The sequence below is a fragment of the Danio aesculapii genome, chromosome 6 (assembly GCF_903798145.1).
Source record: "Danio aesculapii chromosome 6, fDanAes4.1, whole genome shotgun sequence".
Classification (NCBI taxonomy): domain Eukaryota; kingdom Metazoa; phylum Chordata; class Actinopteri; order Cypriniformes; family Danionidae; genus Danio; species Danio aesculapii.
The window spans coordinates 5846757-5861196 of record NC_079440.1 but is presented as its reverse complement, the minus strand read 5'-3'; the positions used below and the strand labels follow the sequence as shown (position 1 = coordinate 5861196).

Below are 14440 nucleotides of genomic sequence, written 5' to 3'. Positions count from 1 at the left end.
TAAATGTAGTAAAAAATATTGTATACTTTTAGAATTTTATATAAAAAAAATGTATTAAGCAACAATAATATTTATGAATATTTATGAAGTCTCTTATTTTCACCAAGGCTGCATTTATTTTTCGAAATAGTTCAATGAAACCAGAAATATTCATTCATTCATTTTCTTTTCGGCTTAGTCCCTTTATTAATCTGGGTTCGTCACAGCAGAATTAACTGCCAATTTATAAACCGCCAACTCAGCTGCAACTCATCACTGGGAAACATCCATACACACCCATTCACAAACACTACGGACATTTTTAGCTTACCCAATTCACCTGTACCACATGCTTTTGGACTTGTGGGGGAAACCGGAGCACATGGAGGAAACCCACTCGAACATGGGGAGAACATGCAAACTCCACACGGAAATGCCAACTGACCCAGCCGAGGCTCGAACCAGCGACCTTCTTGCTGAGAAGCGATCGTGCTTCCCACTGCACCACCGTGACGCCCACCAGAAATATTGCTAAATGTTATTACAATTAAAATGAATAAAAAACAGAAATAAAACTGTTTTTCTGTTATATATATTTTTAATATACAACTTATTTAAGAGATGTCAAAGCTTTACACGCATATATAAAAACAACAGAGTAAAGATAAAAGTTATATAAACAGTGCTTTATGGTTTTCTTGAGAGTATAACAGTATTGAGATACAAAAATTGAACAATCAATGTAAAATAACATGGTCATCACTGTATAAATTATTTTAAAATAATATCTTTATCTTTTAATCTTTAATCAAAAATCTAATCCTGTGATTTGACTATTGCGGATACACACATTGCGATATCGATGCTTAAATGATATATCGTGCAGCCGTACTTAGTACCATTATTTCATTCTATAGTATTGCAAGAGACTTTTGACGCAATCTTTGGATTTTTTGCTCTAAAAATTAATAACACCGAAGTTTTTGTATAATTTAATATTAATAATCTTTGAAAAAAAGCTCATTGACATCAAACTTTTATTTATATATATTGTACAGTGACAGTTCATTCCGCTGTGGCGAGCCCGGATTAATAAAAGGACTAAGCCGAAAAGAAAATGAATGAATGAATGAATATTGTACAGTATATACTTGGTGTAAGCAATCACATTCTACAATATACACTAGATCGAAATGTTATTTTTCCACATCTGCAGGTCAAATTACTGTCATGACAACAAAATCATGAATATGATTACATTGAAAATGAAACCAAATTACATTGAAATTGAACTAAAATGAGCAGAGAGAAAAATAGAGCGGTGAAACCCAGACAGACGGAGCAACAAAATGAACAATCATGACTACAGACTAATTTAACTACACTGAAATTAAAAAAAGAATTGAGTCGACTTAAAAAAAAAAGATCAGTCCACTCCACAAAACAATAAATAAATAAATAAATAAATAAATAAATAAATCAGAACTGGCAATGAAATGAAAAACATTAACTGAAAGGGCTCATTCACCCATTTTTTTTTTAATTCTGTCGCAAATTTCTCACCTTTCACTTATTTCAAGCCTTCAGGAGTTTCTTTCTTCTGTTGAACACAGAAGAAGATATTTTGAAGAATGCTGAAAACCTGTAACCATTGACTTCCACAGCATTTGTTTTTCCTACTATATTTCCAGCATTCTTCAAAATATCTTCTTTTATATATAAGAATAATCATTGAGGGCGAGTAAACAGTGAGTAAATGTTCATTTTTGGGTGAACTAACCCTTTAACCGAATTGACAGAAAGACAGACAGAATAAACAGACACAAAAGAATGAAAACGTGGTGACACTAAGAACAATATGGCTAAATTCTTGCATAGCAGACCTTTCTATTCACACAAACACACTTGAAGTGGTCAATCACACACACACACACACACACACACACTCAGATCCACAGGCTGAGAGAACAAAGAAAATTGGACACACAATGGGGGAGGTCTGGAGATGACGGCCAAACTATTTATCAGAATACCTCAACAAAGACACGGAGAGAGGGAGGGGACAGAAAGAGAGAGAGAGACGGAAGACAGGATGGAGCGCAAAGAGAGAGAGAGAGGAAGAAATCGGGAAAGATACAGGAGGACACGAGGGGAGGGAAGACATGTGGGCAAAAATTGCTTTCCAGACAAAAAGAAGCAGCGCAACAAAATAAAGTGGATAGTCTTGTGCAGAAAAATAAGTGTACTCACCCAGGAGTGTGCTGTCAGCAAGGGCTCATTCCTCAGGAGCGCATCGGATACACTTCAGATCTGAATCCTTACGGAGAAACAGACAGGGAGAGGGAGAGAGAAATAATTTTAGTCAGCCTCTCTCTCACGGACCGGAGTAAAGGGGGGAGATGAAGGGGCTTGGGTAATGTGTGCAGTGAGGCATTCAGCGCTGTGAAAAACAAACTGTTAACTTTCTGAATGGAGGGAGGCTGCTGGGGGCACGGCGGCGCGTATGTGTGTGTGGCGTCTGTGGGGAACGCAAGGGTTAAAATTCCTCTAATTGTTCCCAAAACTGAGGCTGGCGCACCTCGGATGTGTACGGCAGCTTCAGAGAGTGTTTCGGCAATGATGCTTCACTTTCAGATGTCTCAGTGACGTTGAACTGGTGCTCTAATGCAATAGGATCTTTTTGCTGCACTTTCCTTTTGTGAAATCACATGAGAAATTAAACATTTTAAAATGTGGTAGTTCAATTGAGATACAGCTGAAGTCAGAGTTATTAGCCCCCCTGTATATTTTTCCCCAATTTCTCTTAAATGGAAAGAAGGTTTTTCCAACACATTTCTATCATAATAGTTTTAATAACTCATTTCTAATAACTGATTTATTTTCTCTTTGCCATGATGACAGTAAATAATATTTGACTGGATATTTTTCAAGACACTTCAATACAGCTTAAAGTGACATTTAAAGGCTCAATTAGGTTAATTAGGCAGGTTAGGATAATTAGGCAAGTCATTAATGATGGTTTGTTCTGTAGACTATCTAAAAATATATTGCTTAAGAGGGCTAATAATATTGACCTTAAAATGATTATTATAAAATTAAAAACTGCTTTTATTCTAGCCAAAATAAAACAAAAAAGACTTTCTCCAGAAGAAAAAATATTATAGGAAATACTGTGAAAAATTCCTTGCTCTGTTAAAAATCCTTTGGGAGATATTTGAAAAGAAAAAACAATTCACAGGAGGGCAAATCATTTTTTATTCAACTGTAAGTCATTATATTGTTATTTCAGTCTGTATACTTTGTTAATAATGAATAAATAAATAAATAAATAAATAAATAAATAAATAAATAAATAAAATGTTGATGTCATTTTTAAAAAAATCTATTCAAGCATAGATATGCAAGATAAATCTAATAGAAAAATTTTACAACTGCGTGTGAGTAATATTGCTTATTTACTATATATTGACACACAAATAATATAGTTTATTATTAGCCCTGTTGTGAAATTTTAACTCTTTTTAAAAAAAAAATCTAATTGATGTTTAACAGAGCAAGAAAATAAAGACTTCTGAGGTCAATATTTAAGCCCCCTTAAAAAACAGTTTTTCCAATTGTTGTCCAATGACTTGAATAATTAACCGAACTTGCTTAACCTGATTAATACTTTAAGCAAAATAACTAGTAAAGTATTATGTTGTCATCACATCACACACAAAAGAGTTTAGTCAATAGAAATTAATTGTTATTAAAAATATTATTATGTTTAAAATGTGTTAAAAAATCTTCACTACATTAAACTACATCAAAATATTTGAAAAAAGAATTAAAATGTAACAGGATGGCTAATAATATTTTCATCAACTGCATTAAAAACTCACATTTTGATGTAGTTTATATTGTAGAACATGGACCGCTTAGACCAAGTGTATAGAATTTGTAATAAAGATTGGGGTCAGCAGGCTGAGCACACTGTAAACCATCTGAACTGTTGTTTTGGTCATTCTAAAACGCCTTACCGTAATACTTAATTACTGTAATTACTGTAAGATGAACTTGCATGTCTTTCAAGTTATGATTGTTTATTTGATCAACAACACAATAAAAACAAATACTGCAATATTATGTCTTATTATTCATTCATTCATTCATTTTCTTTTCGGCTTAGTGCCTTTATTAATACAGGGTCGCCACAACGGAATGAACCGCCTGTCTTATTATTGTCTTGCAAAAATATTAATACAATTTAAACTATAGGTGCGACGCAGTGGCTCAGAGGTTAGCACTGTCGCCTCACAGGTTGCTATCTTGCATGTTCTCCCTGTGTTGGCGTGGGTTTCCTCCGGGTCTCCGGTTTCCTCCAGACACATGCGCTATAGAGGAATTGAATACACTAAATTGTCCGTAGCGTATGTGTGTGAATGAGTGTGTGTGGATGTTTCCCAGTACTGGGTTGCAGCTGCAAGGGCAACCCCTGCGTAAAAATTATGTTGGATAAGTTAGCAGTTCATTCCGCTGTGGCGACCCCTGATTAATAAAGGGAATAATCCGAAAAGAAAATGAATGAACGTCCTGGGGCGTCACAGTGGCGCAATGGGTAGCACAATCGCCTCACAGCAAGAAGGTCGCTGGTTCGAGTGGGTTTCCTCCGGGTGCTCCAGTTTCCCCCACAAGTCCAAAGACATGTGGTACAGGTGAATTGGGTAAGCTAAATTGTCTGTAGTGTATGTGTGTGAATGAGTGTGTATGGATGTTTCCCACTGATGGGTTGCAGCTGGAAGGGCATCCGCTGTGTAAAACATATGCTGGATAAGTTGGCGGTTCATTCCGCTGTGGCAGCCCCAGATTAATAAAGGGACTAAGCCGAAAAGAAAATGAATGAATGAATGAATGAAAGTCTCTCCATTCACAGACTTTCTTTCATGTCATATCTGACTCAGCTCCAGTTTTATCACTTAAAAAACGTTATGTTAATGTAAGTACCAGTTGGGTTGCTATTTTGTTTTTAATGCAGTGATATTTTAAGTATAAACTGAGTGTCCAAATAGTTTTCAGGGCATCGGTATATTCAGTATATTCAGCATGAGACCTTTTGCTTACTTATTAGCTGAGAACAGCACTTTGAGAAGCAGCGGTCTAGTTTCTTTGGCAACAACACCCCTCCCCCGACGCCATCCCATAATACAGCTGTAATTTTCTTTTCAATCAATTCAAATTTGACATTTCACAGTGAGAATAGGTGAAAGGAGATCAAGAAACATGTTCAGTCCACTCTGTCATTATTGGGTTTTCCTCCATCTCCAGGCCCCCGGCGCACACAAAAACACAATACGCAACGGGGCGGTTGATTTCGAGTTCAACTTTTTGTACCACTTTCTCTTCAGATCAATCAGTTCACTCACTCATTCATCCATTCATTTGCGGCTCCATTCAACAGAGTCGCTTAATTCAGCAGAGTAAAATGAGATATTCATTCATTTATTCTCTGAGAGTGAGATTTTATGCATGATGGGGGGTTATGAGAGTCAAAAGATCTACACTGGGGAAAATGTTGCTAGTGTTGTTGAGCAAAAAGCTTAAAACTTATTATACAACACATTCAAATTGACTTGAAATATTCATTCATTCATTTTCCTTCAGCTTAGTCCCTTTATTAATCTGGGGTCACCACAGTGGAATGAACCACCAACTTATCCAGCACATGTTTTACACGTTTTATGCCAGTCCAGCTGCAACTCATCTATGGGAAACATCTATACACATTCATTCACACTTATACTCTACAGACAATTTAGCTTACCCAATTCACCTGTACCGCATGTCTTTGGACTGTGGGGGAAACCGGAGCACCTGGAGGAAACCCACACGAACGCAGGGAGAACGTGCAAACAGAAACGCCAACTGACCCAGCCGAGGCTCGAACCAGCGACCTTCTTGCTGTGAGGCGACAGCCCTACCTACTGCGTCACTGCATCACCCTGACTTGAAATATATTAATTGTAATACTAAATCTTCATGCTTTATAAACTTAATCAACTGATAATATGTACAAATATGTTTAAATATGTTAGCAATATTTTATATGTGTTTAAATTTGGTCAAATATGAACATATTCACTCACTGGCCATTTTATTAGGTACAACTGATCATTAATGCAAACTTCTAATCAGCCAATCACATGGCAGCAACTCAATGCATTTAGGCATGTAGACATGGCCAAGACGATCTGCTGCAGTTCAAACCGAGCATCAGAAAGGGGAAGAAAGGGGATTTAAGTGACTTTGAACGAGGCATGGCTGTTGGTGCTAGATGGGCTGGTCTGAGTATTTTAGAAACTGCTGATCTACTGAGATTTTCAGGCACAACCATCTCTAGGGTTTACAGAGAATGGTCAGAAAAAGAGAAAATATCCAGTGAGCGGCAGTTCTGTAAGCACAAATGCCTTGTTGTTGCTACAGGTCAGAGGAGAATGGCCAGACTGGTTGCAGCTGAGAGTAAGGCAGGCGTGACCAACCCTGTTCCTGTAGATCGACCATCCTGCAGATTTCAGTTGCAACCCATATCAAACACACCTGCCTGTAATTATCAAGTGCTGTTCAGGTCCTAATTACTTGGTTCAGGTGTGTTTGATCAGGGTTGGAGCTGAACTTTGCAGGAAGGTCGATCTCCAGGAACAGGGTTGAGCACCACTGCAGAAAGGCAACAGTAACTCAAATAACCACTCTTTACAACCGAGGTATGCAGAAGAGTCTGTGGGATATTTTCTTGGCAAACTTTGGGCCCATTAGTACTTATAAAGCATCTTATCAACGCCACAGCCTACCTGAGTATTGTTGCTGACCTTGTCCATCCCTTTATAACAACAGTCTACCCATCTTCTGATGGCTACTTCCAGCAGGATAATGCACCATGTCATAAAGCTCAAATCATCTCAGACTGGTTTCTTGAACATAACAATGAGTTCACTGTACTCAAATGGCCTCCACAGTCACCAGAACTCAATTCAATAGAGCACCTTTGGGATGTGGTGGAATGGGAGATTTGCATCATGGATGTGCAGCCGACAAATCTGAAGCAGCTGCGTGATGCTGTCATGTCAATATGGAGCAAAACCTCAGAGGAATATTTCCAGTTCCTTGCTGAATCTATGACACGAAGGATTAAGGCAATTCTGAAGGCAGAAGGGGGTCCAACCTGGTACTAGTAAGGTGTACCTAATAAAGTGACCGATAAGTATTTATGTTACATTTATAACATAAATTTTATATATGTAACATCCAAAAATGAGCTTTTATATCATAAATACACCACATCCTTTGAATATATTTCAATAGATCAGACTTCTATATAGGGAAGAATGCTGGTTTCTGGCAACCATTGGCTTTTATATAAGAAAAACATTACTATGGAAGTCAATGAGTGTCAGCAACCAACATTCTTCAAAATATCTTCTTTAGAGTTCAACAGAAACAAGAAACTCAAATAGGTTTTGAACAAGTGAATGGTGAACTATCCATTTAATGTTGTATTTATGAAATAAAGTACTGAAAACTCATTGTATCCTGACTTTATATTGGAAACACTATTGCAGTCTCAAAAAAGAGGACTAAGAAAACAAAAGAGTAGTACAATATGTTAGCATTCAGTGTGGATATAGTCTGGTGTTAATTATTCCAGGCTCTGCCCCTCATGGGTGTGTGCCCTCTCCAGGGGTTCACTATGAGCATGTCATGTCTGAACACACGCCAGTACCATAAGTCATTCTGGAGATCTGCATGAAGAAACACGAAACAGATTTACCCAACATGATCTCACTGCGAAATACATGACTTATGCTGTAATCATCTCCATTCAGCGCACATTTTAAGACGCTTTATTCGTTCCACTCTCTATTCCTCTCACTGATTTGACTTAATTCTTAAAAACCGTTCTTCGTAAATGCATGCGGTATGCTGGATGTGTGCCATGGTCTTCTCTGCAGGCGCTGAATGTGGGTGTTTGTGATTGAGACAGATGGGAAAATGAGGTAGCAATTTTCCAGGGGAGCCAAATCAAACTCAAAATTAAAAATAAAGAGATTATTCGTGTCAAATGGGAAGTCTCGGTGTCTGAGCATGAAGTATTTAAAGGACACGAGAACAGAAGTCTATTGGTTTACGTTATTTTAACTTGTTTTCTGTGCACCTCACAGAACTGCCTGTGTGTTTCTGATTTTCCTGCGGTCAGTCTGATGGCAGCAATCACAAGATCAGCACAACATGAGGTGACAGGTTTATTTAGTAGTTTTGTTTTCATTTATTTAGTCTTTATTTAGCAATATTTTTATAGCTTAAAAATTAACATTTTCTCATAAATAATTCTCTAAATGGTATTTTTGGTCCTCGTTTTTAAGCAGAACTTTCTAAACATTCATAAAACAACAAGAAAACAAGAAGAGCATTTTACTTGATACATACAGTATATAGCTTAGTTTTTCAGCATTTCACAAATGAATAAATCAAAATATTCAATTAAATTACATTAAATTATAAAGTAAAATAAAATAAAATAAAACATAAAATAGTTAAATAAAAATGTAAATAAAATCAGTAAAATAAATAAAATAAATTCAAAAAATAAATAAATTTAAATTCAAAAGTTAAATACAAAATAAAATAAAATAAAGTAAAATAGTTAAATTAAATTAAATAAGTAAAGTAAAATAAATAAAATAAATAAAATAAATTTAATTTATTAAATTTAAAATAATTATTCAAATATAAACTTCGAAAAGATTCAAATGAAAAAAATTCTAAATTATTATTTTTATAACAATTCTTAATTCAAATGCAAGTGGTTGAAATGGAGTCCATTGCATAAAATATTGACAATAATTTAGAAATATATATTAGGGCTGCAAAATATATAGCATTTCAGCATCGATATCGCAATGTTCACATCCGCATTAGTCACTTCGCAAATATATGCAATGTTGAGTCTAAATTATAGTTGACCAGAAGCAACATAATTGTATTTAATCACTGTATTTATATAGAAATTTATATGATTTAAGCAAAAAAAATATAAAATTCTTACTTACAATTTTTGTTTTGTTTCTAGTTCAAATATCTACATTTCAAAGCAAAAACTAAATTATTTCACTTACCTCAATGGCAGATAATTTAGCTTAGTAATATTCACTCATTTCTTCTGACGGTGAAAACTAAACAATATTTGTATTTGCTCTAAGAATTTTTTGATATTTGGAAACATACCTGGCCACATTTGTCTCAGAAAATCCAAAAGAGTCCGAGGGGTTTTTTTTTTGGGGGGGGGGGGTAGTTGTGAGTAGTCTGAATAACACTGTTGTGAACTGGGTTACTATCTGTGGTGTTAGTAACTGTACTATGAAACAGGTTTCGGGCAGCCTCTGCGATCGGATACTACCCCAAAGTTGGCGACCCGAGGTTGTTACAGACTGTACCAATAAGCTGAGGGCCGGGGGGGTGAAATTACAGGAGTTTTACGAGAGAAATAACAAAACAGAAGGGTGGCGGGAGAAAACCGGGAAAAACGGGAGTGTTGGCAGGTATGACTAGAAATGAGACAAAAAAACTAAGAAAAGTATTTTTTGCGCTGTGGTTATTCAATTTCTGTACCTGAATACTGTTAGACTCCCCAGATCTCCACATTTTGTGAAACTGTATACATATAATATCTATCGCAGAAAAATAAAATATTGCAATATCAGATTTTTCCAATATTATGTGAACATGCAAATATTTTGTTAAATGATTAAAATAGGGGCTGCACGGTGGCGCAGTGGGTAGCACGATTGCCTCACAGCAAGAAGGTCGCTGGTTCAAGCCTTGCCTGGGTCAGCTGGCGTTTCTGTGTGGAGTTTGCATGTTCTCCCTGCGTTCGTGTTGGTTTCCTCCGGGTGCTCCGGTTTCCCCCACAAGTACAAAGACATGCGCTAGGTGAATTGGGTAAGCAAAATTGTCCGTAGTGTATGTGTGTGAATGAGTGTGTATGGATGTTTCCCAGTTATGGGTGGTGGCCGGAAGGGCATCAGCTGCGTAAAACAGATGCTGGATAAGTTGCCGGTTCATTCCGCTGTGGCGACCCCAGATTAATAAAGGGACTAAGTCGAACAGAAAATGAATGAATGAATAAAATATAACTTTGAAACAAATTATGGATTAAATGAAAAAGGATAAAATAGAGCATAAAATATTGACTATAATTTAGAAAAACTGAATTTAATTGTATTACAATACAAAAAAATGTTGCTTAAATTGGCTTAAAACAAACAAAAATGGATCATCTTGACAATTAAGGCCAAACACAGATTTTGCAGTGCATTAATTTTAAAGCTCTACTACTGTAAGTCAATGAATCTCTCATTTGCATCTATTTTTATTTCCCCAAATGGGTAAAATCACAAATAAAGCTGATGCACAAATAAAGCATAACTCCCTTAATTCTCCCGTGCTGTGAAAGAGCAACTCCTGAGCAATAAAATAAGCCTCAGAAGAGCGACCAAAACAAAAACAGGAGGTGAGAGCGAATGATGGTGTGATTTAGAGGATTTTTCAGCTCTCATGTGGGATTCAGTCAGGTTTGAGCTCTCTGGCAGAGCGGAGAAATCTCTCTTGAGACAGAGATGTTCACACAGTAACTACACTCTTATACGGTTCCTCAGAGACGGAGAGAGGAAATAGATAAGAGAAAATAACAAGAGTGAAGACTCCCTTGTCGAACAGACAGAAAGAGTAGTTGATGTCTTCACAAGAGCATTAATAAAGCAAATTAAATCCAAATCCAAAAGCGAGAGGAACAGAAAAAAAGACCATAATTAATTTTGTTCTTCACTTGCACTTAGCTGTAGCTCTCAAATCCCATTTGCTCTTTCAGATATTCACTTGTTGCAATATGATCAGTCATGTAATGCGCAACTTGACATGCAGAAGCGACATCAAACTGACTCCAAAGCTGAAATAAAAGCATAGAAGACTTTAAAAAACTTTATTTTTAGCTAGCAGAAGCAAGTCAAGATCTGTCACCAAATTATTTAACAAATAAAAAACCCACTAAGAGGCACGAGAGAAACGGCAGAACAAAAGTCAACAAACCGAACAGAAACACAGACAATATATAATGAGTAACAAAATGAGACCCAGCTGATAACTGAAGCAATGAGTAACCATAGAAATTCTGTTTCAGATTTCATCCTATATATCAAGTTTCAATTACAATGTGGATAAACATATCAAACATAACACTGAGTACGTTTACATGGACACCAATAATCCAATTTTAATACGATAAATACAATACTCTGATTAAGAGTCGACCATGTAAACAGCGATTTTTGATTCATTTAATTCGATTAAGGTCATAATCGAACTAAAGAGAAATTGACTTAAGACACGTGGAGTATGGCGATTTTAGTCGCATTATTGAAGTGCAGTTCAGGCATGTAAACACCGCAATCAAACTATAACCATCATGTAGGACTTTTAACACGTTTTACAACAGGATAGTCTATACACACACAGCTGTCTGACACCATTATCTGGACCTACCGAGTCAGTGAAGACCACAGACACCTGCATCGCTAAATGCGGAGGTTTTTTTCTCCCATTCAGTGTGCACTCTTCCAGCAGTTCATAGTTGCATCCAATATCTCGTTTGTCAGGGGGGCATGAATGAAATGTTCCTGAATGAAAGTGAAAGTGCCAAACTGCAGTTAAAGTCGACAAAATAAAACTGAAATACCCGAAATTACATGAAACTCCGGAGGAAACGTGGATAGCGCGTTGACACAATGACGTTAATCGTATTATGTGTTATAACATGTAAAACAGGATCATGAAAGGAACATTCAAAAAGCAACTCATGTAAACGCCTTAATCATATTATTGTCTTAATCAGATTAAGGCAAGTAATTTGATTTCATGTCCATGTAAATGTAGTCAATGTGAATAGAAAAACTGATAATTCATCAAATTTTTAAGTATTTGATTCCTACGGATTAAATTAAATAGGTGATTCAGAGTTTATTTTTACGGCTTGGTTGTTTATAAGATGCAAAGCAATGTGTGCTCATGCTTCATTTGTAAAAAATCACGTTATTTTTCATATATCTTATTATACACCGCTACTCAGCTAACATGAAAACGACTATCATATTTTCTAGTTCCTCGAGAGGCTATGATTGGTCAGCTAACATAATGTGCTATAATTCGCGGATCGGGTCTACGTCACCAGGAAAAGCATCATACCTCTAGCATGCGCTTTTGCGCTGTGTAAATACTGTAAGTCAGTGTAGCTGTTAGCCGTGTCAGTTTGAACCTGAATCAGACAGAAAATGACACAGAGGACACAGCTGTACCTCATACATATGATAGATCAATTTTTACAAATAAAAACTCTTACAGGTTGTGGCTCACAATTCACAGCTTCTTTTATTATGGTTGGAGCTGCTCCTTTGAGGAGTTTTTAGCCGAATCCAGCACTGAACTGAGAGAGATTCTGGAAGCTATCCTTTGTCAAATGCTAGCTATATAATTTTATATTTCTCTGGAACATCACTAAATTAAACTGTAAGCACTTCTGTATTTGTGTTGTGTCCTTTGGAAGCCCAAATACAGAAACAGGAGAAGCTCTGTTTTGCCTCACAGACTTTCACTAAAGGAAGTCAATGGGCCAAAAACAGTTACGAACATAACGAAAATTAGTAAATAGCAAATTTGCCCATAGTTTGTTGAGTTTTTAAAAATTTTTTTAAAGAATTTACCAAAATATGTGTCAACATAAGATCTGTCACCAAAATCATTCCGTTTGCTGAAACACAGAGAAAGCTGTGGCCAAATTAAGACTAAAAATCATCTCAGAGTGGATGAAAACATCCTCAACAGCACACAAGAGTTAAAAACACAATGAGCAGGGGTCAATAATGATAAAAAAAATAATAAATAAATAGTGCCTCCACCATGTTGACGTCAAATAAAAAGCAAGTGTCATGCTAACATGCCAACTTGCCCTGCCTCCAAATCACTGCAAAAGACACAAGACGTAAGTGTAATCATCACACACATCCATCGAGAGCATGTTCACACAGAAAAACAAGCGAAAAGTATTGCATTAGAATGAAAAAACATCCCACAGTCCAAAGACATGCGCTATAGGTGAACTGGGTAAACAAAATGGCCATATGAGTGTGTGTGAAATGCAAGGGTATATGGGTATTTCCCATTACTGGGTTGCGGCTGGAAGGGCATCCACTGCGTGAAATATATCCTGGAGTAGTCGGCAGTTCATTCCACTGTGGCGACCTCTGATGAATAAGGAACTAAGCCGAAGGAAAATGAATGAATGAAAAAAATGTGTTCTGAGTGAACAGCCCCTTACACTAACTAAGTGACAAATTGAAATGTCAATCCTGAAACCAGGCGGAGAAAAGAGCACAAGTCCTAGCCTGACCTGTCGGACACAACAAACACGACAGCAATTACCCGCACACATAGATCATATCCCACATCTCAGGAGGGAGTCAGCGGGCCCTTCAAGGGTCCGTCAGAGCACAGGAGACTAATAGTTCTGCTGTTCTGACATTTTCTTAACCTTTAAAGCCATCAGCCAGAGCGCCATTCATCTTCCTTTGCAACGCTCCAAAAACAGACAAAACAGTGGGATGCCCCAGCAGAAAGAGTTATGTTAAAGCAATTTCGATAGGATTGAGACAAATGCGAGCGAAGGTGAATGAGCGGTGAAGAGAAAGCAAAACAGAAAGCAAAAGAACGTTGCAGATATTCATTCGAAGCGATTTGTAGTACATTATTTGAAGAGACCGTCTCCCTCCTGGGTCGAGCTCGGGTTAAGTGCTTCAATAAAGAGCACTTCCGTACTTGGAGATCTCAGAAAATCTACAATTCATGTGTCACACGACCTGGAATCGAACTTTGGGTTAAGGACTAACATTGTGAATACACTGTGCTGTTTTTGCTCCCCTGTGAAAACAGATGCCGTGTTTTCCTGCCCTCGCTCATGAAATCACTCACAACAACCATACTGTTCTTATGCACATATAGGAAACTTTAGGTCATATTTGGAAGAGAAAAAAATGGCCTTGTTCATGACTTTTGACAGGTCACTGCCTGAAAGTACTGTATGATTAAAGTCTTATTTAAACTAACAGTTCACTCAAAGTGAGCATTCAGTCATGATTTACTCACCCTCATGTCATTCAAATGACTTGCGAATGCTAGATCACCTGAACACCTTCAGTATGACAACAAAAATTAATTTGACTTAATTATATTGCTGTCGGCGCCAATAGTGTAGTGGTTAGTGAGTCGACACACGCACTCTGGTGCTCACGGCGACCTGAGTTTGATTCCTGCCTCGACGTCCTATTTCCTGTCAATACTCTCTACTGTCAATTAACCCTAAAGAAATAATAATTTAAAGAATTAT

At 36.9% G+C, this 14440-nt stretch overlaps 1 protein-coding gene across 1 annotated transcript in view; it reads right to left on the bottom strand.

The window, feature by feature from the left end:
• sema5bb (sema domain, seven thrombospondin repeats (type 1 and type 1-like), transmembrane domain (TM) and short cytoplasmic domain, (semaphorin) 5Bb) overlaps positions 1-14440 on the bottom strand; it is a 157787-nt gene that overhangs the window by 119098 nt on the left and 24249 nt on the right. The window contains exon 2 of the mRNA XM_056459394.1: positions 2230-2296. The gene's annotated coding sequence lies outside the window, so the exon portion shown is untranslated. The remainder of the gene's footprint in view (positions 1-2229; positions 2297-14440) is intronic.